Source organism: Chiloscyllium punctatum, chromosome 4 (assembly GCF_047496795.1).
Source record: "Chiloscyllium punctatum isolate Juve2018m chromosome 4, sChiPun1.3, whole genome shotgun sequence".
NCBI lineage: Eukaryota > Metazoa > Chordata > Chondrichthyes > Orectolobiformes > Hemiscylliidae > Chiloscyllium > Chiloscyllium punctatum.
The window spans coordinates 102,589,114-102,614,053 of NC_092742.1; the positions used below are offsets into that span (position 1 = coordinate 102,589,114).

The 24,940-nt window shown below is 42.4% G+C and overlaps 1 protein-coding gene across 3 annotated transcripts in view; it reads right to left on the bottom strand.

Moving 5' to 3' along the window:
• LOC140476599 (tau-tubulin kinase 2-like) overlaps positions 1–24,940 on the bottom strand; it is a 299,170-nt gene that overhangs the window by 178,295 nt on the left and 95,935 nt on the right. The gene's annotated exons all lie outside the window — the stretch shown is intronic.

Genomic DNA, 24,940 nt, shown 5'->3' on the forward strand with positions numbered 1-24,940 from the left:
GGTTTCAAAATGTTCTTTATTAAAAATCTAAAGCAACTCTGCTGGTTGTTATACTAAGGAAGATTCAGCACAGAATACCTTTCCAGGACGAGGAGGTGCAAATTGTACCTTGGCTTTCAATTATAATATTTACACACCTTTAAAGCAGCATAGACTGTGGTAACTGATATGCAGAATGCTAACAGATCTATAGAAAAGCTATAATTACGACTAACCATGATAACTCAGGATAATTTAGCATCAATTAGTTAACACTTAAAATAAAATTATCTGCATTGATTCTGCCATTAACTTTTGGGAGCATCTTTCTTATTGAAAATCTTTTCAAATACAAGATGCTGAAGGATGCAACCTGTTCAGTGAGGCAAGCTTTACTTTTCATTCCTGAATTCACATGGCTGTAAATTCAACTCCTAACGAAGTCATATAACACAAATATTTATCTATGCAGAATCCATCATTTCTAAATAATTCTTCCAAATATTTCAGCCAAAAAGAACTTTTGCATCTTAATCAATGTTCAAACCTTTTCTAGAATTTGAGTGAATACTTCAGGTTGAGAGTATAATGTAACATGCAAGCTGTGCGTTCATGCTATCTTTGGATAAGAACAGTAAATAGGGATAATGGGAATCAAATTGGCAGGATTTGACAAGTAGTGTTCCATTAAAGGTGTGTGTTAAGGCCTCAATTGTTCAAATTATTTATTAACGATTTGGATGTCTAGTTAGTGAGGGCGACTAGACATCCAAAGGGTCTTGTTTTCATGCTGTTTGACTATATGACTCTACATAGAAAATACCATATCAATGCAAATACAGTAAAACTAACTGGTCAGACTTTTATTGTGAGCAATACACAGACTAGTTCCTTGACCATTCAGAAAGTATAGGTGGAACAATGCACCTAAATGAGCAGTGCAGGAACTGTATTTAAAGGGACCCTGACAGGGTTCTCAAAGTCAGCAGTTGTTACAGTATAGAGGATCCCAGTGGAACTATCCTCAAGGTCTGACTCTATTTATCTTATCCATGTCCCTCATGATTTTATAAACCTCTATAAGGTCACCCCTCAGCCTCTGACACTTTAGGGAAAAACAGCCCAGCCTGTTCAACCTCTCCTTATAGCTCAAACCCTTCAACCCTGGCAACGTCCTTCTAAATCTTTTCTGAACCCTTTCAAGTTTCACAACATCCTTGCGATAGGAAGGAGACCAGAAGGGCACGCAATATTCCAAAAGTGGCCTAACCAATATCATGTACAGCCTCAACATGACCTCCCAACTCTTGTACTCAATACTCTGACCAATAAAGGAAAGCATACCAAACACCTTCTTCATCATCATATGCACCTGTGACTCTACTTTCAAGGAGCTATGAACCTGTACTCCAAGATCTCTTTGTTCAGCAACACTCCCTAGGATCTTACCTTTCAGTGTATAAGTCCTGTACGGACTTGCCTTTCCAAAATGCAGCACTTTGTAGTTATCTGAATTAAACTCCATTTGCCACTCCTCAGCCCATTGGCCCATCTGATCAAGATCCTGTTGTAATCGGAGGTAACCTCCTTCACTGTCCACTACACCTCCAAGTTGGCAGGATGTATCCAGTGGTGTGCACAAGAATCTGCGCTAAGGCCTCAATTGTTCACATTATTTATGAATAACTTGGATATTGGATAAAATCATCTATCCAAATTTGCTGATGATACAAAGTTAGGTGACTTGTAGGCAACGTAGATGATAGCATAAAATTACAAAGAGTTATTGATAGACTAACTAAATTGGCATTTCTGTGGCAGATACAGTTCTAAGTAAGTGTGAGATTATCCATTGTGGACTGAGAAAGGATAGGTCAAAGTATTTTCATTGGCATGAAGTTAAATACAGTTGATGTCCAAAAAGACTTGGGGTTCAGGTGCATAGATCATTAAAACATCATGAACAGCTGCAGAATATGATCAAGAAAGCTAACAAATTGCTAGCTGTTATACCTAGAGGACTAGAGTACAAAGATGCATTTGGAGTTGCAGATCCACTTAGAATACCAACAGCAGTGTTCTGGACACACATTTGGCCTTCGAAGGAATAAACCTAGGTTTACAAAAGTGATAGAGAAAGTGATTCTTGATGAAGGGCTTATGCCTGAAACATCGATTCTCCTGCTCCTCAGATGCTACCTAACCTGCTGTGCTTTCCAGCACCACTTTCATCTCCAGCATCTGCAGTACCCACTTCTGCCTACCATTCCTAAGTGCAGTACCCAGGAATGTTCTCAGTCCTCCAATGATTTATAAAGATTAGCATGAGATCTTTGCTTTTGTGTTCTAATAATCTATTCACAAAGCCAAGGATCTCCAAAATATTTTTTCTAAGCCTGATCAAGAACATTCAAAAGGTTCACCCTCAGGTCTCTGGTCAGACGAATCAAAAGGCTGATTATTTAAATGAAGTGAGATTCCAAAGTTACAGCTCTGAGGGATCTGGTTGTCTTTGTGCATGAAACAAAAGGTATGCCGGCAAGTGCAGCAAGGAATCAAGGTGCCAAATTGAACTTTGGCCTTTATTTCTGGGGTGGGAGGAGGTGGTGTTTAAAAATAGATTGTTTGTAAAGCTGCACCTAGAGTCATAGAGATGTACAGCATGGAAACAGACCCTTCGGTCCAACCCGTCCATGCAGACCAGAAATCCCAACCCAATCTAGTCCCACCTGCTAGCACCCGGCTCACATCCCTCCAAACCCTTCCTATTTATATACCCATCCAAGTGCCTTTTAAATGTTACAATTGTACCAGCCTCCACCGCATCCTCTGGCAGCTCATTCCATACCCATACCACCCTCTGTGTGAAAAAGTTGCCCTGTAGGTCTCTTTTATATTTTTCCCCTCTCACCCTAAACCTATGCCCTCTAGTTCTGGACTCCCCGACCCCAGGGAAAAGACTTGGTCTATTTATCCTATCCATGCCCCTCATGATTTTTTAAACCTCTATAAGGTCACCCCTCAGCCTCCAACGCTCTAGGGAAAACAGCCCCAGCCTGTTCAGCCTCTCCCTATCGCTCAAATCCTCCAACCCTGGCAACATCCATGTAAATCTTTTCTGAACCCTTTCAAGTTTCACAACATCTTTCCGATAGGAAGGAGTACTGTGTCCAGTTTTATTCCCTGTATTTAAAAACTAATGTATTAACATTGGAGGCAGTTCAAAAGAAATTCACAAGGCTGAAGGGGTTAACTTATCACAAATAGCTGAGCAGATTAGGCCTTTATTCATTAGAAGAATGATGAGTGATCGTATTAAAATATCCAAGATTCTCGAGGGATTTGACAAGGTAGATTTTGAGAAATGCTTCCACTAGTGGGCAAAGTAGGGGACATAGAAGAATTCCATAGGACTCACTTTTTCACTCTTTAATATAGTATTGTGTTCTTTGGTTAAACTACAGCTTCCAGCTTCAGTCTTCCTCTGCTTGCTGACTTTTAAAAACAAAACAAAACTCCAGCTTCACAGTCCAGTTCTGTCCTCAATAAAGTATCAGATATAGAAACCTCAGTCCACTGTGGACTGAGAAAGGATAGATCAAAGTATTTTCGTTGGCATGAAGTTAAATACAGTTGATTAAATCAAATCTTGCTTCTGGAAGTATTAGCTAAATCAAAACCTCAAGCATTGTATTATTGTGCTTGTGTGCACTTACAAATCAACAAAGTAAACAACCTCAAATTCATCTTAAACTCAAAACAGAAATCTACATTTTTAACTCTTGGTATAAAAGACAAAAGAAAACTACATCCATCACCGATTATAAATAAAACTGAGAATACTAGGATTAATCTTGGGGGCACTCAGAGGACAACCCACAAGAGCAAAGGTCAAGTGCCTCACGGTCACAGGGATTCAGAGATTAAATTATATATATCTTTATGAACTTAAGAGACACTCTGGCTTTAATAGAAATAACATAATAATTTGCGCAGTAATTAAACTGTAACTACCTCCAGTCACAAAGCCCCTCAGGAACTCTGAGTTGATAAAGTGCAGAGGTGTGGAGCTGGAAAAGGCACAGCAGGTCAAGAAGCAGTGGAGCTAGAGAGTCGATGTTTCGGGTCAGGAACCCTTGACCAGGACTGGGGAGGGGTAAGGGGCTCACACCCTTAGCATCCTCCTACTTATGAACCAGAGAGGTGGCTATGGACACCCGTATGGGTTCAAGCTATACTTGCCTCTTCATGAGATACGTGGAACAGCAATTCTTCCGCAGTTCGACCGGCACCAGTCCCCACCTTTTCCTCCACTACATTGATGACTGTACCAGTGCTGCCTCATGCTCTCACGAGGAGCTCAAACAGCTCATCAACTTCACAAACACCCACTACCCTGACCTCAAAGTCACCTGGACCATCTTTGATACCTCCCTCCTCCTCCTGGATCTCTGTCTTCATGCCTGGCAACCAATTTAACATCGACATCAATGTCAAACCCACTTTCTCCCACATCAACCTCAACTCCTCCTCCTACCACTCCCTACACACACACACACACACACACACACACACACACACACACACACAAAATGAGACCCCATACTCCAAACTCCTCTACCTCCACTGTATCTGATCCCAGGGTGAGTGATTCCACTTCAGGTCATCCCACATGTCTCCCTACTTCAAGGACAATAATTTCCCGTGCCCCACAATCAACAATGCCCTCAACCACATCTCCTCCAGTTCTCACACCTCTGCCCTGAAACCACCCCCCACCCTCCAACCAGCCAAAACAAGGATACAGTCCCCCTGGTCCTCACATTCTACCCCACTAATCTCCAAATCCAATGCATCATCCTCCACCATTTTCACCACTGGCAGGCTGACCCCACCAGCAAAAAGATATTTTACTTGCCCACCCCATCTGCTTTCTGTCGGGACTATTTCCTCTGCAACTCCCTCGTTAGGTCCACACCCCCCAGCAACTTCTCCTCCACATTTAGCACCTTTCCCGGCGACCGCAGGAGGTGCAACACCTGCCCCCCCACGCTTCCCTGTTACCTCCGTCCAATGCCCCAAACAATCATTCAAAATCTGGTAGAGATCTACCTGCATTTTCTCCAACCTGACTTATTGCATCAGTTGCTCCCGGTGTGGTCTCCTCAAATTAGAGAGACCAAGCACAAACTCTGGGACCAGTTCAGGGAACATCTATGATCCATAGGCTCCAATCAACCCCACCTTCCGGTTGCCAGCTATTTCAACTACCCCTCCCCCGATATGTCCACCCTCCTCCATTGTCAAAATAAAACTGGAGGAAGAACAGCTCATCATCTGCCTCTGGAGCTTACAACCTTATGGCCTCAACATAGAATTCACCAGCTTCCAAATCTCCCCACCTCATCCCATGTCCAGCTCTCTCTCTCCACCCCCTTGACCTGATCTAACTTGTCCATCTGCCATCCCATGTATCCACTCTACCCTTCCCACTGACCAATCACAACAATCACCTTTTGCATCCACCTATCTTCCCCCCAGCCACACCACAATCCCCTCCCTCTTTTTATTTCTCAGGCCCCTTCCTCCTCCCTAGTTTGATCAAGGGTCCTGACCTGAAACGTCAACTCTCCTGCTCCCGATGCTGCTGGACCTGCTGTGCTTTTTCCAGATCCACACGCTCGACTCTGACTTTCCAGCATCTGCAGTCTTCACTGCCTCCAGGAACTCTTACACAACTCACACTTCCTTGGCAACTACCTGGGTAAGATGCCAGTAGCCATAAAACCTCTCTCTTTCCTTCATTCATTTAAGACCATTAGACAAAGGAGCAGAAATTAGGCCATTTGACTTAGCAATGCTGCTCCACCATTCAATTACGGTTGGTAAGTTTCTCAACTACATTCTCCCTGTAACCCTTGATACTCAAGAACCTATCTATCTCAATCTTGAATATACTCAATGGCCTGGCCTCCACAGCCTGCTGTGACAATGAATTCTACTCTGTGGCTGAAGAAGTTCCTCCTTAGCTGTTCTAAAAAGGTCTAAGGCTGTGACCTCAGGTCCTAGTCTCTCCTATCAAAGGGAACATCATCCCAACATCCACTCTGTCCGGGCCATTCAGTATTCTGTATGTTTCAATTAGATGCCCCCCACCCCATCCTTCTGAACTCCACTGAGTACAGCCCCACAGTCCTCAAATGTTCCTCACATCAAGCTTTTCATTCCTGGGACCACTGTCGTGAACCTCGTCTGAACACGGTCCAGGGCCGGTCCATCCATCCAGAGATGTTAGACTCAAACCTGTGCACAATACTGCAAATGTGATCTGACCAGAGCCTTATAGAGCCTCAGAAGTAGACAACAGACAATAGGTGCAGGAGTAGGCCATTCTGCCCTTCGAGCCTGCACCACCATTCAATATGATCATGGCTGATCATTCCTAATCAGTATCCTCTTCCTGCCTTATCTCTATAACCCTTGATTCCACTATCTTTGAGAGCTCTATCCAACTCTTTCTTAAATGAATCCAGAGACTGGGCCTTCACTGCCCTCTGGGGCAGAGCATTCCACACAGCCACCACTCTCTGGGTGAAGAAGTTTCTCCTCATCTCTGTCCTAAATGGTCTACCCCGTATTTTTAAGCTGTGTCCTCTGGTTCGGCACTCACCCATCAGCGGAAACATGTTTCCTGTCTCCAGAGTGTCCAATCCTTTCATAATCTTATATGTCTCAATCAGATCCCCTCTCAGTCTTCTAAACTCAAGGGTATACAAGCCCAGTCGTTCCAGTCTTTCAGTGTAAGGTAATCCCACCATTCCAGGAATTGACCTCGTGAACCTACCCTGCACTCCTTCAATAGCCAGAATGTCTTTCCTCAAATCTGAAGACTAGAACTGCACACAGTACTCCAGGTGTGGTCTCACCAGGGCCCTGTACAGCTGCAGAAGAACCTCTTTGCTTCTATACTCAATCCCTCTTGTTATGAAGGCCAGCATGCTATTAGCCTTCTTCACTACCTGCTGTACCTGCATGCTTACCTTCATTGACTGATGTATAAGAACACCCAGATCTCTTTGTACTGCCCCTTTACCTAAATTGATTCCATTTAGGTAGTAATCTGCCTTCCTGTTCTTGCCACCAAAGTGGATAACCATACATTTATCAACATTAAACTGCATCTGCCATGCATCTGACCACTCACATAACCTGTCCAGGTCACCCTGTAATCTCCTAACATCCTCCTCACATTTCACCCTGCCACCCAGCTTAGTATCATCAACAAATTTGCTAATGTTATTACTAATACCATCTTCTATATCATTAACATATATTGTAAGAAGCTGTGGTCCCAGCACTGATCCCTGCGGTACCCCACTGGTCACTGCCTGCCATTCCGAAATGGAGCCGTTTATCACTACTCTTTGTTTCCGATCAGCCAACCAAATTTCAATCCAAGTTAGTACTTTGCCCCCAATACCATGCGCCCTAATTTTGCTCACTAACCTCCTATGTGGGATTTTATCAAAAGCTTTCTGAAAGTCCAGGTACACTACATCTACTGGATCTCCCTCGTCCATCTTCAGAGTTACATCCTCAAAAGTACATCCTTGCTTTTGAATTCAAGTCCTCTCAAATCAAATGCCAACATTTCATTTGCCTTCCTAACTACTGACTCAACCTGCAAGTTTACCTTGAGGGAACCCTGGTCAAGAAGTCCCAAGACTCTTCGCATTTCAGACTTCTGAACTTTCTCCCCGTTTAGAAATTAGTCCACGCCTCTATTCTTCCGACCAAAGTGCATCACCTCACGCTTTCTCACATTGTACTCCATCTGCCACTTCTTTGCCCACTCTCTTAACCTGGTTAGAGATGAAGAAACTGCAGATGCTGGAATCCAAAGGAGACAAGCAGGAGTCTGGAAGAACACAGCAAGCCAAGCAGCGTCAGGAACTGGAGAAGTCAATGTTTCGGGTGTAACCCTTCTTCAGGATTCCTCTCCGCCTCCTCAATGCTACCTGTCCCTCTACCTATCTCAGCTTCATCTGCAAACTTAGCCAGAATGCCCTCAGTTCCTTCATCTTGATCGTTAATGTATCAAGTGAAACGTTGTGGTCCCAACACTAAGTCTTGCAGAACATCACTTGTCACCAGCTGCCATCCTGAGAAAGACCCTTATATCGCCACTTTCTGCCAGACAGACAAGCTTCTATCAATGAGAGCACCTTACCTCTGACACCATGGGCAAGGTACCTTGTCAAAGGCCTTCTTGAAGTCCAGGTAAATATTGGCTCTCCTTGGTCTAGTCTGCTTGTTACTTACTCAAATAATTCTATCAGATTTGTCAGGTATAACCTCCCCTTGACTGAACCATGCTGACTTTGTCCTATTTTATCATACACTTCCAAATATTCAGAAATCTCATAATGGATTCCATGATCTTACCCATGATTGAGGTTAGGCTAATCAGTCTGTAATTTTCTTTCGTTTGCCTTACTCCCTTTGAGAAACCGTGTCGTCTTAAATGTGACACGGTTTGCTACAGAGAATGCAGGAAAGTGCTAGTTCAAAGGAACTGAGGACATCTGTTCTTAGTGTCAATAGATCAGTGCAAATAAGGTGATAACATTTGTTCACTTGTGGAATGTGTGGCAGTACTTCCTTCTCACGACAGAGGCGCATATTTCGCAATAGGATGCAGAATAACTAAAAATTGCTGGATTATAGCAAAGACTCCTAATAAAACTCATACTCTATAGGAAAAGAACCTGTAATTTAATGAGCTGAGTGGAATATGCACGTAATAGCACAATGCTGATATATTTTCATGTATAACACACTGAGCAGATTTGAATTTATGAAGCTCAATTCCCTCATCTTGACTGTCCTGGAATGTGAGCGTCCTACTACCCTTACAGGCTAGGGGAACACAAAGGCTGAAAGTGGCATAGTATGGAAGTTGTGTGAGCGAGAGAGATAAAACTTTCTTCTGTAAATTGCATTCACTGACTGAAGGGAGGGAGAGGGAGACAGAGAGAGAAAGAGAGAAAGAGAGAGAAACGAGAAAAAAAGAAAGAAACTACAAAAGAAAGAAAAAGAACGAAAGAAAGAAAGAACAAAAGAAAGAAAGAACAAAAGGACGAACAAACGAACGAACGAACGAACAAACGCACGAACGAATGAATGAACGAAAAGAACTCAAGATCTGGGAATGTTGTGATTTTAATTTGCATTCTGGGAATCTAAGATGATTTTAAACTGGACAAACAGGCAGAAAACTAGCCACCAGGATACATGAACACTAACCAGCCACAAAAAGACATGACCCTCTCTCACTAGTATCCTTACCTACGGGTGAGGAAGGACACCACTTCGACTGGGACAACACATCCAACCTAGGACAAGCCAAGCAAGGACATACACGAGAATTCCTGGAAGCATGGCATTCCAAATGGAACTCGATCAACAAACACATCTACCACCTCCTGAGAAAAGGAACATGAATTGACTTCACCACAGGAAATATCACCACCACAAGAAATGACATCACCAACCCAAAAAAAACCCAAACATATAAATAGAAAGCAAGAATTTTCAGCAGTGCTTCACCTGAGGTCCACTGAAGATGCTATCTAGAAGGGTGACGAAACATCTGGAAATGAACCTTCAAGCTCAGCAAGCAAACATACATCCAAAATATATGCAAGTCTAGAAAGGTGGCAGGACAGGTAGACTGCAAATTAATAAACATACAATATTGTAGGTTTCATTAATAAAGGTACAAGACAGACTGAGCAACAGCTGGAGTACTGTATGCAGTTCTAGGTATTACACTTTAGGAAGGATGTGAACATAATGGTGAAAGAGCAGAAAAAGTTTATGACAATGGTTCCAGAGATGAGAAACTTTAGTTGAGGATAAATTGGAAAAGCTTGTATTGTTTTCTGTTCAGAAGAAAAGGTTGATAGAAGTTTTCAAAACCATGAGTAATTTGAACAGGGTAGGTTAGGAGAAACTGTTCCTAGTCGAGACAGGATCAAAAACCATACAGCCCAGATTTGAAGAAGTGTTTTGTAAAATAAGCAACTACAAGATGACAAAAAATTCTCACAGAACCAGTAATTAGAATGTGATATGTGCTGCTTAGAAGTGGGTGAAGGCAGGTTCAACTGAAGGTTTCAAAAGATTATTAAATAATTATTTAAATAAAAACAAATGTACAAGTTTTAAGGAAAAGACAGGAGGTTGGCACTAAGTGAAAATGCTCCATGAGCCAGTGGAGACATGATGGGCTAAAAAGCCTCATTTTGCACTGTAATGATTCTGTCACACCTAATCTGTTGACCATCGTTATAAATCAGTCTGGTCATTGATAACACAAGTGCATTAGGGCTAATCTACTAATCTCCATCTTCAAATTATTTTTTGTGTAGACTAGCTCTTCTCTTCAGATTTTCGTAGTTACACTATTTCATTAGCTCAGCTTTGGTCTGATGTTTTTTTCCAGCTGGAATCAATTTGAAGGGTACTGACCATCAGGTAAGATATGTATACACTTAGCGCTGCAACAGCATCATAACCCTCAACATTGTAAAAATGACTAACCTCTATGTAGCTCTTTGGAATATGAATGTACTAACAGGTATGAGCCTCAGTCCTTTTCTCATTCAATATTTGGCTCAACATCTGCAGAGTTGCAGTTTCTGTAGCCCATCAAAACTACTTCATGCCAAATAGCTTGAACTATTTGCTGAAAAAGAGATACTAAAATGTGCCTCAAGAAAGGTCACACAAATGTAATGATTAACTGTTAATCTAAACAGCTGCATGAAAATAGCCTTTTGCATTGCATCACTAATCATTCAACCAACTTATCTGTGAAAACCTCGTACTATCATATTAGATAATCCATGGCTGTTATAATCTTAATCCCGTTCTATTGATCTTTGTGCTATGCAATATACTCTCCAGCATCATTTATGCAGCAGGCCGCTATTCAGGCAAAATCAACTTCAACTATTTTTGAAAGTAGATTTGTGCTAAGCTTTGTATACCAGTGATAAATTATGTCATTGGTGTTAAATGCAACGTTAATTTCATTACTGGGGTAAAGCACTAACATTTGAATAGTCAACAGGAAATATTTCCAAATGATCAGTGCAGCAAATTGTAGAGATTAGATGATGGACTTCCACTTTGCATGAGGGAGAATGCAGAATGAGGCAGAAGATTTCATCAAGAAACAAAATCTATTTTTCTTTCAGGGAACTAGCTGTTAATAAGTAGAACTGTTGCTCAGTATCAGATCTTTTTAGAAAAGGGTGAGAAACACTCTTGCACACTATTATCTAGCATCTTCCGATACGGTGCTTAATCTAGGAGGTTTTAATACTGAAACAGGAGAGATGCAAAGGCAAGCACAGAGTATAATGGTCCCAGTCATATCTCTTTTCTTGAAAAAGTCTATTTTTTAGTTATGACAATCAAAGTATACATTAAGTTATTGTTCACTCCTCCCAGTAAATATTGAGAGGGGTTTAGCCAAGGGCTAGTATAACAAGGACTGTGTCCTCAGTCAAGGAACAAGGCATGGTATTACTATCCCACTCCATTCTTCACCATTTTCAAATTAAAACGGCATGTAAACAATCTGTTCTACATTAAAGTCTTAAACTGAAACAGGTTATAGAGGAATTTAACTAAAATCCAAGCCGCAGTGACCAAAGAACAATTATTGGGTTCTTTCACCACGATGTGTTCAAGATCCACTCCACAAGAACATAAGACATAGGAGCAGAATTCAGCCATTCAGCCCATCAGGTCGGCTCTGTCACTTGACCATGGTTGATATGTTTCTCAACCCCATTCTCCTACCTACTCTCAATAATGCTTGGTCCCTTGATTAATCAAGATAATTCGGTCTTAAATATATGTAATGACTTGGCCTCCACAGTCTTCTGTGGCAGTACGTTCCACAGATTCATCACCCTCTAACAGAAGAAATTCTTCCTCATCTCAGTTTGAAAAGGTTGTCTCTTCATTAAGTGTCTGTGCCTTTGGGTCCTAATCTCTCCTATAAAGAGAAATACTTTCTCCACATCCAATCCATCCAAGTCTCTCAGTATTCTGGGAATTTCAATCAGACCCATTCTCATCCTTCTAAATTCATTGAATACAGGCTCAGAGTCCTCAAATGCTCCTCATATAACAAGTCCTTTACCCACAGGATCATTGTCAGCTGCTTCTGGACCCCTCCAAAGCCAGCATATCCGTCCTAAAATTTGGGCATCAAAAATGTTCAGAATATTCCAAACGTGGTGTGACCAGAGCCTTGTACTGACTCAATGTACATCCCTACTTTTGTACTGCAGCCGTCTCGAAAAGAATGTAAATGTTGCATTTGCCTTCCTAATCGCCAAATGAACCTGCATGTTAACTCTGGGAGAATTTTGAACTAGAGCTCCCAAGATCCTTTGTGCTTCAGATTTCTGAAGCCTTTCCCCATTTAGAAAATAGCCTAAGTCTCTATTCTTCCTATCAAAGTGCTTAACCTCACATTTTTCCACAGTCTTCCATCTGCCAATTTGCCAATCTCTCAGCCTGTCCAAGTCCCTCTGCAGCCTCCTTACTTCAACATTACCTAACTCTCCATCCATCCTTGTGTTATCCACAAACTTAGCAACAATGCCCTCAGTTCCTTTGTTAATGTATAATATGAATAGTTGTGCTCCCATCACTGATAGATGATTTAGATTACATCCACTGTCTCTCCTTTGTCTAAACTTTCTATTTAGCTGCTCAAAGAATTCTAACAGATTTGGAAAGCATGCCAAAGCTGTGCTGACTCAGCCCTATTGTACCATGCACTCCAAGTACTCCACATTCTCATCCGTAATAGTGGATACTAAAATATTACCAACAACTAAGATCAGAACAATCAGCCTATAATTTCCTGTCTTCTGCTTCCCCTCCTTCTTAAACAGGGTTGTTACAGTAGCCATTTTCTAGTTGTCTTGAATGCTCCCTGACTTCAATTACTCCTGAAACATACCACCAATGCCGCTACAATCTCTTCATCTATCTCCTTCAGAACCTTCGGGTATAGCCCATTCAATCCAGGTAATTTATGTTCAGATCATTAGACTCCAAATACTTCAGTGCAAAATAGAAGCTTACTCTACAATGCAGTACTGCAGAACAGTTGTACTTTTGAAGGGTCTATCTTTTTCTATTGTAGTGTCAAACCACACATCTGGTTTGGTTCTGGGAGGTAGACATTAAACATAAAAGAGAAGCTCCTGAGGAAATATTTATCCCTCAGCAACATCCAAAGACAATAAATTAATAAATTCTGCTGCTGAGTTTTGCTATGCTCAAATCAACAGCCGCTTTTTCAATATTACATTGGCTACACTTTGAAAATACGTTCATTTGTGCTGTCCAAGGTCATGAAAGGCACAATAAATTCAAATTGTCTCTTTTTATCTTAAGAAACTAGGAATGAAGGGTCACCCACAGATGAGATTTATGCTCAAGCTTTCACCAAATAACTGGTTTCATCTGGGATATCATGCACAGCACTAAGAGACAGTAATATTGAAGGTGGAGCAAGGAACAGGAAAATAAATCAATGATTCTATTTATAGTCACACATCAATTCCTCTCACTTAACTGCACACACATTTTTAGAATACACAGCACTTAGGAATATTTAAATAAGATTTGAATCAAGAGGATTAGTTGTAAGATATAAAAATTCTACATGCACAGAAATACTTGGAAGCAATAACTTTGAAATGGAAGCCATGATGTGGAGGTGCCAGTGTTGGACTGGGATGGACAAAGTTAAAAATAATGCAACACCTGTGGTCCCATTCCCACCTCAATCGAAGCAAAATGCTTTGAGACACAGTATGGCTTTACCTCCATCTTTATTCCGGGCACTGGAGGGAGAGAGAACGATTGCCCATGTGCTCGGACTTCTCTCGAACAACTGATTCTTAAATGAATTATGTACTCACTTCTCCAAGGAGGAGCATCCAGATAAAGCATCATACATGTTGATTGTAACTGTCATTCAATCAATAACTGTAATCATAAAGATTAAGCCACCTGCTGTTACACAATGAATGTTCTTAACCTTGTTAACTGGCTTCACATAATGAATACTTTTCATCTTGTTAACCGACTTGACATACTGAATGCTTCCTCATCTTGTTAAATAGCTTTACATAATGAATGCTTTTCCACCTTGTTAACCCATTACCCTTGCCTCCAGCACCCCACTGTTTACTGTAAGTTTTATCTGATCTGAGTCATGCTTAGCTGAACCTTTGTTTCACAAAACTCAAAACTTAATTCTTTCCCTCCTAGCTCATACCTGATGCACTTTCTCACACCAGGTTTAGTCCAACAGGTTTATTTGGAAGTACTAGCTTTCAGAGCACTGCTCCTTCAACAGGTACCTGTGCAGCACGATCACAAGACACTGAACTTATGGCAAATTTTGCTATAAATTCTGTGTCTTATGATCCTGCTCTACAGTTGCCTGATGAAGGAGCAGCACTCTAAAAATTAGTGCTTCCAAATAAACCTGTTGGACTATAACCTGGTGTTGTGATTTTTAGAATGGAATGCAATGGATTTCTCACATACATCCCTTTAAGAAATAAAATCAAGGGATTTTAAACTTGCCAATTTTTTCTTTTAAATGAAAGGACACACTGAAAGCTGCATTAGAAGTAAAATGACAATGCTGAACTCTCTTTTGAAAACATACTTCTTTTGGAAGCTATATGGCCTCAGCATGGAATTTCTTGCAAGCATTTTCAGTTTCTAGAAGAATAATGAAGCCTTTTATCCTTACAGGAAACAGTAGAACACGTGACTATGAGCAGCGATAACTTTACAACATGATAAGACACTTGTTCAATTGTTGACATAAAATTCTGCTGTTTAAAATATGCTGTGCCATGAGCTTCAAAATATTTTTCCATAGTACTTCCAATAAGTGAAATAATTTCAAATCTTCATTGCTATTTACATCTATAGTGCAACACTTACATATTTGAAAATGACTCCCACATATATAAAACCAAAAAATATTTCATCAGTGCAAGATGCATTGAGAATTGTTTGCCCTCGCTCAAAGTTATTTTTGGAAAAAAGGAGTGACATCTCAAAAGCTTTGCTCAATCTTATAGAAGTTTCCAATTCTCCTGTGCCCTCACTCCTTTGTCAAACTCAACAAACATTTGCTAAATCTATTCTCTCCCTAAACGTTGCAAAGCAATTTATTTACCCAGAAGATATTGAATGTCTAGAATTCTCTACCCCAGAGAATAGTGAAGGCTTGATCTTTGAAAGTATTTAACAAGGAGGCAGACAGATTTTTGAAATATTGAGTTACGGGCATGAGGAGATGACATCAAAGAGGAATTAAGCCTGCAGCAGATGAGTCGTAACATTATTGAATGGTAGGAGAGGCTTGAGGGGCTTAATGACCTACTCCTGTTTCTACTTCTTGTTCATTCCACTTGTCCATCTATAATAGCAAATAAACGTGTGTATATTTTTATGGTGAAGATACTTACCTCACCCATTTCTTTTTTATTTAACTTTCCAATTCCTTTCTCTTGCCTTCATAACTAACCAATCCACAATGTCTTGATTTGTTTAAAATACACGTAATGAATATCTCCATGGTCTATAATATCAGTTTGGTCAGAAGTTATAAATTAATGGGGATCAACAAGATATACAACAAAATGCTTCACATCTATTGTAACTGGATCTAATTGCTACATAGCATAATCTCCCACCATGAGAAGTATTAAATACAATTTGCAATCAAAACAATTTCAGTTGCATGGTAATCAAGCGTTCAAATCTGCTACCCTATATTATCATACTGCCTTTAATTTCAAGTTGCATGTTACCCCCCCCCCCCAACTTCAATTCCCTGTGGTTTGCAGATCATGCCTCATGCTTATGACTTCCCAATATAACAGTTACCTCCATGATGTCCAGACATTAGTTACATTCGCACATTTCTTTGCAAATCAAAGTAACAGAACAATTTCTGATTCTTATTACTTTTGCTGTTGATTCAAAGTTTTATTCATATTTTCATAGCAATTGATGCAGTGCTGTATCTTGGATTAAGATATGTACTCAACGTGTATGCACACAACATTATTTGATGTCTTACACGCCAGCACTACTGGTTAAAGAGGTGTTCAGTGTATACTTTTAATCACAAACATTGGCAATAATCAAATTTTCTTTACTTTGAACCAGACTTCATGGCATTCTAGAACATAGCATCCCTAAAATGCAGATGCAGACCATTCAGCACATTGAGTCCACAAAGAACATCCCAACCAGAACCACCTTATTCCTATAATCCTATGTTTCCCATGAAATCAAAAAATGTTTTTCCAACAGCTTAGTTAAGGCATTAATGATTATGCCTTTGACAACCACAGTTTGTAGCTGAATACTGGCAGCTAGAATTTATGAGCTGCCCTGATTTATTCCCACCCACCCCCACCACCGTATTGCCATCTGGAGATCCTTTCACATTAGTAAAATAAGATTCATGCATTGTGTACAGCAATGTCATCAAACAAAGAACAATAGTGGAGAACACAACCAAAACTGCATTTATACATTTTTCAAAACTAAAGGTCTTTGTACTTGACATCCTGATGATAGTACAACAGGTCCTCTACATTTGACAAAAGATTAGCATCTTTCTAATATTTGCTATTTAAATATGACTTTAGTGATGAAACATTCCAAACAGGATTAAAACATAGAAACGTAAAAAAAAACTGGAGTAGGCCATTTGGCCCTCTGAGCCTGCACTACAATCATGGCTGATCATGCAATCTCAGTATCTCATTCCTCCCCTCCCCCCTGACCCCTCTAAGCCTCAACGGTCACATCCTGCTCCCTCTTGAATATATCTAATGAACTGGCCCCAACAGCCTCCTGTGGGGAATTCTATAGGTTCACAACTCAGTGAAGAAAATCTGCCTCATCTCCGTTCTGAATGGCTTACCCCTTCTTAGACTGTGACCCCCAGTCCTGGACTTCAACATCAAGAACATTCTTCCCACATCTAGCCTGTTCAGTCCCATCAGGATTTTATACGTTTCTATGAGATACCCCCTCATTTTTCTAAATTCCAGCCCAGTCATAGATACAGAGTCCACAAGCCTTTCGGTGCAACTCGTCAATGCTGACCAGATATCCCAACCCAATCTAGTCCCACCTGCCAGCACCCAGCCCATATCCCTCCAAACCCTTCCTATTCATATACCCAATCTGATGCCTTTTAAATATTGCAATTGTACTAGCCTCCACCATTTTCTCTGGCAGCTTATCCCATACATGTACCACCCTCTGCATGAAAACGTTGCCCCTTAGTTCCTTTTTAAATGTTCCCCTCTCACCTAAACCTATGCCCTCTAGTTCTGGACTCCCTCACCTCAGGGAACAGACTTTTGTCTATTTACCCTAACCATGCCTCTCATGATTTTATAAACCTGTATAAGGTCACCCCTCAGCCTCCAACGCTCCAGGGCAAACAGCCCAGCCTATTCAACCTCTCCTCCAACCCTGGCAACATCCTTGTAAATCTTTTCTGAACCCTTTCAAGTTTCACAACATCCTTCCAGTAGGCGATTCAGTTTTTCCTCATAGGTCAGTCCTGCCATTCCCAAATTTAGTCTGGTAAACCTTCTGTGGACTCTCTCAATAACAAGAATGTCCTTCCTTAGACTAGGAGGCTAAAATTGCACACAATACTCGAGATGTGGCCTCACCAAGGCCCTATAACTTCATCAAGACATCCTTACTTCAATACACAAATACTCTCACTATGAAGGTCAGCATGCTATTAGCTTTCCTCAATGCCTGCTGCACTTGCATACCAACCTTCAGCAACTATTTTATGATGACACCCAGGTTTCTGTACACCTTTCCTTTTCCTAAACTGCCACGATTCAGATAATAATCTGACTTCTTGTTTTTGCCACCAAAATGGAAAACCTCACATTTATCCAAATTATGTTGCATTTGCCAAGTACTGGTCCACTCAGCTAGTCGGACGAAGTCACTCTGCAGCCTCTTCGCATCCTTCTTCCAGCACACATGGCACCAAGTTTTGTGTCATCTGCAAATTTTGAGATATTGCCTTCAATTCCGTCGCCCAAATTGTTAATGCATATTGTGAACAGCTGGCATTGCAGCACTGAACCCAGCGGCACCCCAGTCATCACTGCCTACCACTCTGAAAAGGATCCACTTATTATCCCATTTGAATGTGAATTGTAGTTCAAGCATCAGTCTAAGTTAATGACATCACAAACTTCTCCTACCAGTAAGTGGTTTCCCATTTGGCATTTATGCTGGAGTTATATTTGTTGGTAGCTGTATATCAGAAGAATATAATAATAAGGTATGGGGGTTCAACAGACATTGACAAAGTCCAGAGATCAGAGTTCAAACTCCGCCCTTGGCACAATCAGTCAAAATATTCCCGAGCTCACGCTTATTACTTTTAGATTTTTGGTGCTGCATTTTGGTTTACAGTAGCTACTATTTCATTCTCATTAACTAATCTATTAGACTCCACCTCCCACCACTGCTGCTTCGCCTCCATGGACATTTTTTCACCCCCAAAACTTTCTCTTTCCTCAGTGTTCCCAGTCAGCCTCCTCTACAGGCAGCATTCCTGCCAAGCAGCCCTCGCAGCCTCCTTCCCCTCTCAGCACCCCCCAATATCCCCCTTCCCCCTCACCCCCCCAACAGCCGTCGCAGCCTCCTTCCCCTGTCAGCACCCCCCAACAGCCCTCATAGCCTCTTTCCACTCTCGGCCACCCGAACAGCCCTCGCAGTTTCTTTCCCCTCTCACCCCACCCCCGACAGCCCTCGCAGCCTCCTTCCACTCTCACATCCCCCCCAACAGCCCTCGCAGCCTCCTTCCCCTGTCAGCACCCCCCAACATCCCCCTTCCCCCTCACCCCCCAACAGCCATCGCAGCCTCCTTCCCCTGTCAGCACCCCCCAACAGCCTTCATAGCCTCTTTCCACTCTCGGCCACCCGAACAGCCCTCGCAGTTTCTTTCCCCTCTCACCCCACCCCCGACAGCCCTTGCAGCCTCCTTCCCCTCTCACATCCCCAACAGCCCTCGCAGCCTCCTTCCCCTCTCACATCCCCCCCAACAGCCCTCGCAGCCTCCTTCCCCTCTCACATCCCCCCCAACAGCCCTCGCAGCCCCCTTCCCCTCTCGCCCCTCCAACAGCCCCGTTCCTCTCTCGCCCCTCCAACAGCCCCGTTCCCCTCTCACCCCCCCAAGCCCTTGCAGCCTCCTTCCCCTCTCAGCACACCCCCAATAGCCCTCGCAGACTCCTCCTTCCCCACTTGCCCCCCACAACATCCCCCATCTCCTCTCACCCCCCCCAAAGCCCTCACAGCCTCCATTCCCTCTCAGCACCCTCAAAGCCCTCGCAGTCTCCTTCCCCTCTCAGCCACCCAAAGAGCCCTCACAGCCTCGTTCCCCTCTCAGCACCCCCCAACAGCCCTCGCAGACTCCTCCTTCCCCACTCGCCCCCCCCAACAGCCCCCTTCCCCTCTCACCCCCCCAAGCCCTTGCAGCCTCCTTCCCCTCTCACCCCCCAACAACCCTTGCTTCCTCATTCCCCTCTCATTATACCCAACAGCCCTCGCAGCCTCATTCCCCTCTCATTATCCCCAACAGCCCTCGCAGCCTCCTTCCCCTCTCAGCAACCCCCAACAGCCCTCGCAGCCTCATTCCCCTCTCATTATCCCCAACAGCCCTCGCAGCCTCCTTCCCCTCTCACCCCCCAACAACCCTCGCTTCCTCATTCCCCTCTCATTATACCCAACAGCCCTCGCAGCCTCATTCCCCTCTCATTATCCCCAACAGCCCTCGCAGCCTCATTCCCCTCTCATTATCCCCAACAGCCCTCGCAGCCTCATTCCCCTCTCATTATCCCCAACAGCCCTCGCAGCCTCATTCCCCTCTCATTATCCCCAACAGCCCTCGCAGCCTCATTCCCCTCTCAGCATCCCCAACAACCCTTGCAGCCTCCTTCCCCTCTCATCCCCCAACAGCCCTCGCAGCCTCATTCCCCTCTCATTATCCCCAACAGCCCTCGCAGCCTCATTCGCCTCTCAGCATCCCCAATAGCCCTTGCAGCCTCCTTCCCCTCTCATCCCCCAACAGCCCACACAGCCTCCTTCCCCCCATCACTGTCCCCCCAACAGCCCTTGCAGCCTCACTCCCCACAACCCTTACTGCTTCACACTTCCCACAACACACCAACTCTTGCCTCCTTCTGTGTCCTCACAACCCTTGTACTTGTTGCAGCCCGGTCCTCTCTCCCGGTCCTCCCCTCTCCAGCTCTCCACCTCTGCCCACTTTTTGCAGCTCCTTCTGTTCTTCCATCCACACCTTGTAGTCTTCTTCCACCTAAATTGCCTTGCAATCACTTCCCCAGCTTCCCTTTCAGCCACTCAATCCCTTGTCTCCAGACCTGGCAGTCAGAACTCCTGGGCTCCAGAAAAGGCCATGAAGCTCACATGCACCAAAGGCAGCCCCCTCCTAGCCTCAGCAAGTGGCATACACAGCGTCTGGAATAAATGTTTACAGTTCAAGGTACTTCAGGTCAGCCTGCGAGATGGAGGTTGGCAGCAGAGACTGAAAGGTTACCTGAACTCTTTGCTCCAGCAGGCTGCCACACTCCTTTGGATAGGGTCTACTGATTTGGTCAGTAGTCAGGACAGGCAGGCGTGACTGCAATTGAGGCAGATAAGAATACCCAGCATGTAGAATGAAAAGGTTCTGCCTTTGCTTTAACAGATTTAAGGTTCTTGCAGTCTGTATGGACAAAAGCACAGGCTGCAAAGTGAGTGAGCAAACTCAAGTATGTTGCTACAGGAAGCCATTTAAGCTTAAGGAATTAAAAGAAATGTAGCAGTATAAATGACAACATAGTTCAAGGGACCAGTGTCTCTGAAGCCAAGACCCAGAATCCAGACAGTATAGCTGCCTGCAAACTGACAAGCTTCAGAAAATCTGCTCAAGGTTGGAGGGTGAGGATCCAATGGTCGCAGGTTTCAAAGACACAAGCAGACTAGAAAAGGGGTACTGCTGCAGGGCATGAGCAGCTACGGGTTACATTAGAAAAGGAGAACCTAAAGGGTAATTTCAGTGCTAGTGCAATTCCAGATAGGACGGCTGTATGCCCCACAAACTCTTAGATCATGCTAAGCAACAGTAGTTCACTACAAGCAAGATAGTGACCGTACTCAACCAATGCATATTTTTGAACACTGCAAACAACAGTGCCCAATATTAAATATTGCAGTTGCAAAACACTTGCTGGATAATCCAGAGCTTACAAAGACTCACACAACCAATTTAGAATTATCGATTGAGCTTGTGGTGTGGATGACTTGGTCTACTAAAAGCTACATATATTAGTATACAAGGTTCCGATTCTTGCAAACAGATTAAAAAAATGTACACCCTTATGCTTCTTTCAAATCAACAAAATAGGTTTCAGCCATTTGCAGGTGCCTTTCTCAGGACAATACTCTGACTAGAATGACAGACAATTTGCCCGGTTTAAAATATAAACAAAAGCTGGCAATTACCTGTCAATCATCAAAACTTGTGCATTCTCTGGGCCAATGGTTCTACTGAACATAGCCCATATGTCAATCAATCAGTACATGCCTCTTTCACAATATTAATGTTGGCTTTCCCCTTGAATTGATATTCCTGCAAATTGCCATGATGAGTACAAGACGAAAAGCCTCCATAACCTATTTTTAGCAATGTGTGCTGATGAGACAAAGATAGATAGGAAAGGAAGTAGCGAAGACAAAAGATATAAAGATATAGACAGACAAGTGAAAATCGATTTTTAAATATTGCCAGATGACAATGTAGGAAAATGTGAACTTGACCACTTTAAACAAGAAGAAAGGAAAAGCAGCATATTATTCAAACTGGAGAAAAATTATAGAAGATGGAGGTACTGAGAGATCTGAATGTCCCAGTGCATTAATCCAAGCTTTATTCAGTTATAGTAAAGGATCATGATGGAAAAAGGAATGCAGTCATGTTCTGCAAAAGGAATGGAAGTGCTATGCTACAGTTACCTAATTAAAAATTACACACCTCCAGGTTATAGTCCAACAGGTTTCTTTGGAAGTACAAGCTACCGGACGAAGTAGCAATGCTCTGAATGCTTGTAATTCCAAATAAACCTGTTGGACTATAACCTGGAGTTGTGAGATTTTTAACTTTGTCCACTGCAGTCCAACACCGGCATCTCCACATCACAGTTCACAAAGCATTGATGAAACCATATCTGTGGTACTGTGTATATATGGAGCCCAACTCTATATGAAATAACATTAAATGACCCTCAACTGCCTTAGCAGCAGTCCAGAGGTTCATTTGACTGATACTAGAGAAAAGTGGGTTATCTTATCAGGAAGTGTTGGACAAGCTAGGTCTAAATCCACTGGCACGTAAAAGAATAAGAAGTGACTTTTCTGAAACATGAGGTCGTAAGGGCACTTGACAAGGTGGATGCTGAATAAGTGTCCCTGTTTTGGGACAGAACTCAAGGCCACACTAAAGGGGTCTTCCATTTAAGATGATGAGAAGGGGAATCCTTTTCTGAGAGTCGAATGTAGTGTAAGAAATGGGGAAGTGTGCTGTTTTTGCAGAAATTGAAAAGCAAGAGAGTGTATGTGCAGAAAAGGGGTACAGGGAAAAATATCAGCTAGGCAAGCATTAGGAAATGCATCTTTGTCTTTAATGAATAATTGTGGATAATTAAATACTAACTTTAGTGCAGAATTATTAAAGCAAATAATTCTTTTAAATAATAGTCTCAGCAAAATAGCTGAGACAGCTGAAACGCATAAACCAAGCATGAAAAGATACATTGTTAAAACGTATGTTCAAGAATGGAATGTACCTATGAACAATGGAAGATGTTACAAGCAAAGTAAAAGAACATCAAGATACAAGTTTAGCCTTACGTCAGCACTTACAGAGGGAAAGGTTGCCAACTTGGAGAAAAGGGGGCTATAAGGGCGGAGCGCAGCTGGGTAATGGTAGAATACAATAAGAAAGATTGGGTAATGTAAGAGTCAGGAGAGGTGACCTCACACAGCTGAAAAGTATAACTGTGTACTAGTTTGAATGTTCATTGCTCAATTGCTTCTGCATTTGATGCCCTTTCTTGCAAGATCGTAGAATAAATTGTTTTGTTTCCAGTTTTGGTGTCTCGTCTAAATTTATTAAATTTATTTCTAACAGTAGTAACTTTCTTTTCCAAAGATCAGTAGCTTCTGAAAATTTTTGTAAGGCAGAAGTAGCTCGATCCGATAGCAAAAACAGAATGAAAGACTACCAGAGATAGGCACGAAAGTGGAGTTGAGATTAAAACAACTTAAAACAACCACAACCATCTTCTGTTGTGCCAGTTATAATTCCAACCAGCTTTTGCCCTGATTCTCATGGACTCCAGTGGTGCTTGGGCTCTTTGATGCCACACTCTGTTAAATGCAGCCTTGATGATTTCACAATCAGGGAGGATTCAGACATTCTAGCTGGGGAGGAGGAGTGTGAAATGGTGGATAACGTAAACAGAGTGGCAGAGTTTAGCACCTTTGGAAGTGATTAAGTCATCCAAATGAAATGTAACCCACACTTAAAGGCAGGAACGGAAGAGGCTCTGCCCATGAGAAGGTCTAACTATAGGTGTGATACCTGAGCATTGCTAACATTGTAGATATTTTTAAATCATCCTATTTAGGGGACACTTGAACCAGGACCTTCTGACCCAGAAGTAGAAACACCACCATAACAACTTCAAACCACACTATACCATTGCTTAAGAAGGGAGGGAAGAATAGGCTGAATAATTACAGGCCAGTTAGCTTAACCTCAGTGATGGACTAAACAATATACAAAATTCTTTGAGAGAATAAAGGAAGATCATGTCTGACTGACTTGGTTGAAATCTGGGAGACAAATTGATTAGGTAGAGGGCTAGATGTAGTCGACATGGATTTTAGCAAGGCTTTTGACAATGTCGCAAATGGGAGACTGTTCAGAAAAAGCATGAGGTTATGGGATCAAAGGACAAGTTGGATTTAAGATTGCTTTCTGCCACTGAGTGGAAAATGTGTTTTTGTGACTGGAAGGCTGTTTTCAAAAGATTCCAGAGTTTGGAGGTGCACAGGGCTCAGTATCAGATCTCTTGCTATTTATTTACATATCAATTAGTTAGATTGCAATTCAAGAGAGATCATTACAAAGTTTGCAAATGGTACAAAATTTGGTCACCCCATGAATAAAGTTGTACGCTGCAGGCTGATGTTAATGGACTGGTCAGATGGGTAAAAAGGTGACAAATTGATTTCAACTTGAAGTATCAGAGTGTTTGCTTGGGGAATGCAAACAAGTCAAGGGTATACAGAATAAATAGTAGAACTTTGGAGAAAGAGTGATGCTGGAGTGCACAGATCTCTGAAGACAGCAGGGCAGGTGGGTAAATTGATTAGGAAAACATACTGAGTACTACCCTTTATAATCAGTGCTTCAGCTAGTAAAGTGCAAGAAGGATATGCTGGAACTATATAAAATATTAGTCAGGCCACAACTAGACTACTAAATACAGGGAAGCTGCAGAGTACTGGTAATGCCTTCTGACTAGTAATCCAGAACTCCAGGTGAGTGTTCAAAATGCACCATGGCAGATGTTGAAACTTGAATTCAATAATATTCAAAGATCACAAGTACAACAGATACATGGGAACACCATCACCTGCAAGATTCCCTTGAAGCCACTCACCATTCTTAGTTGGAAATATACCACTGTTCCTTCACTGTTGCTGGGAA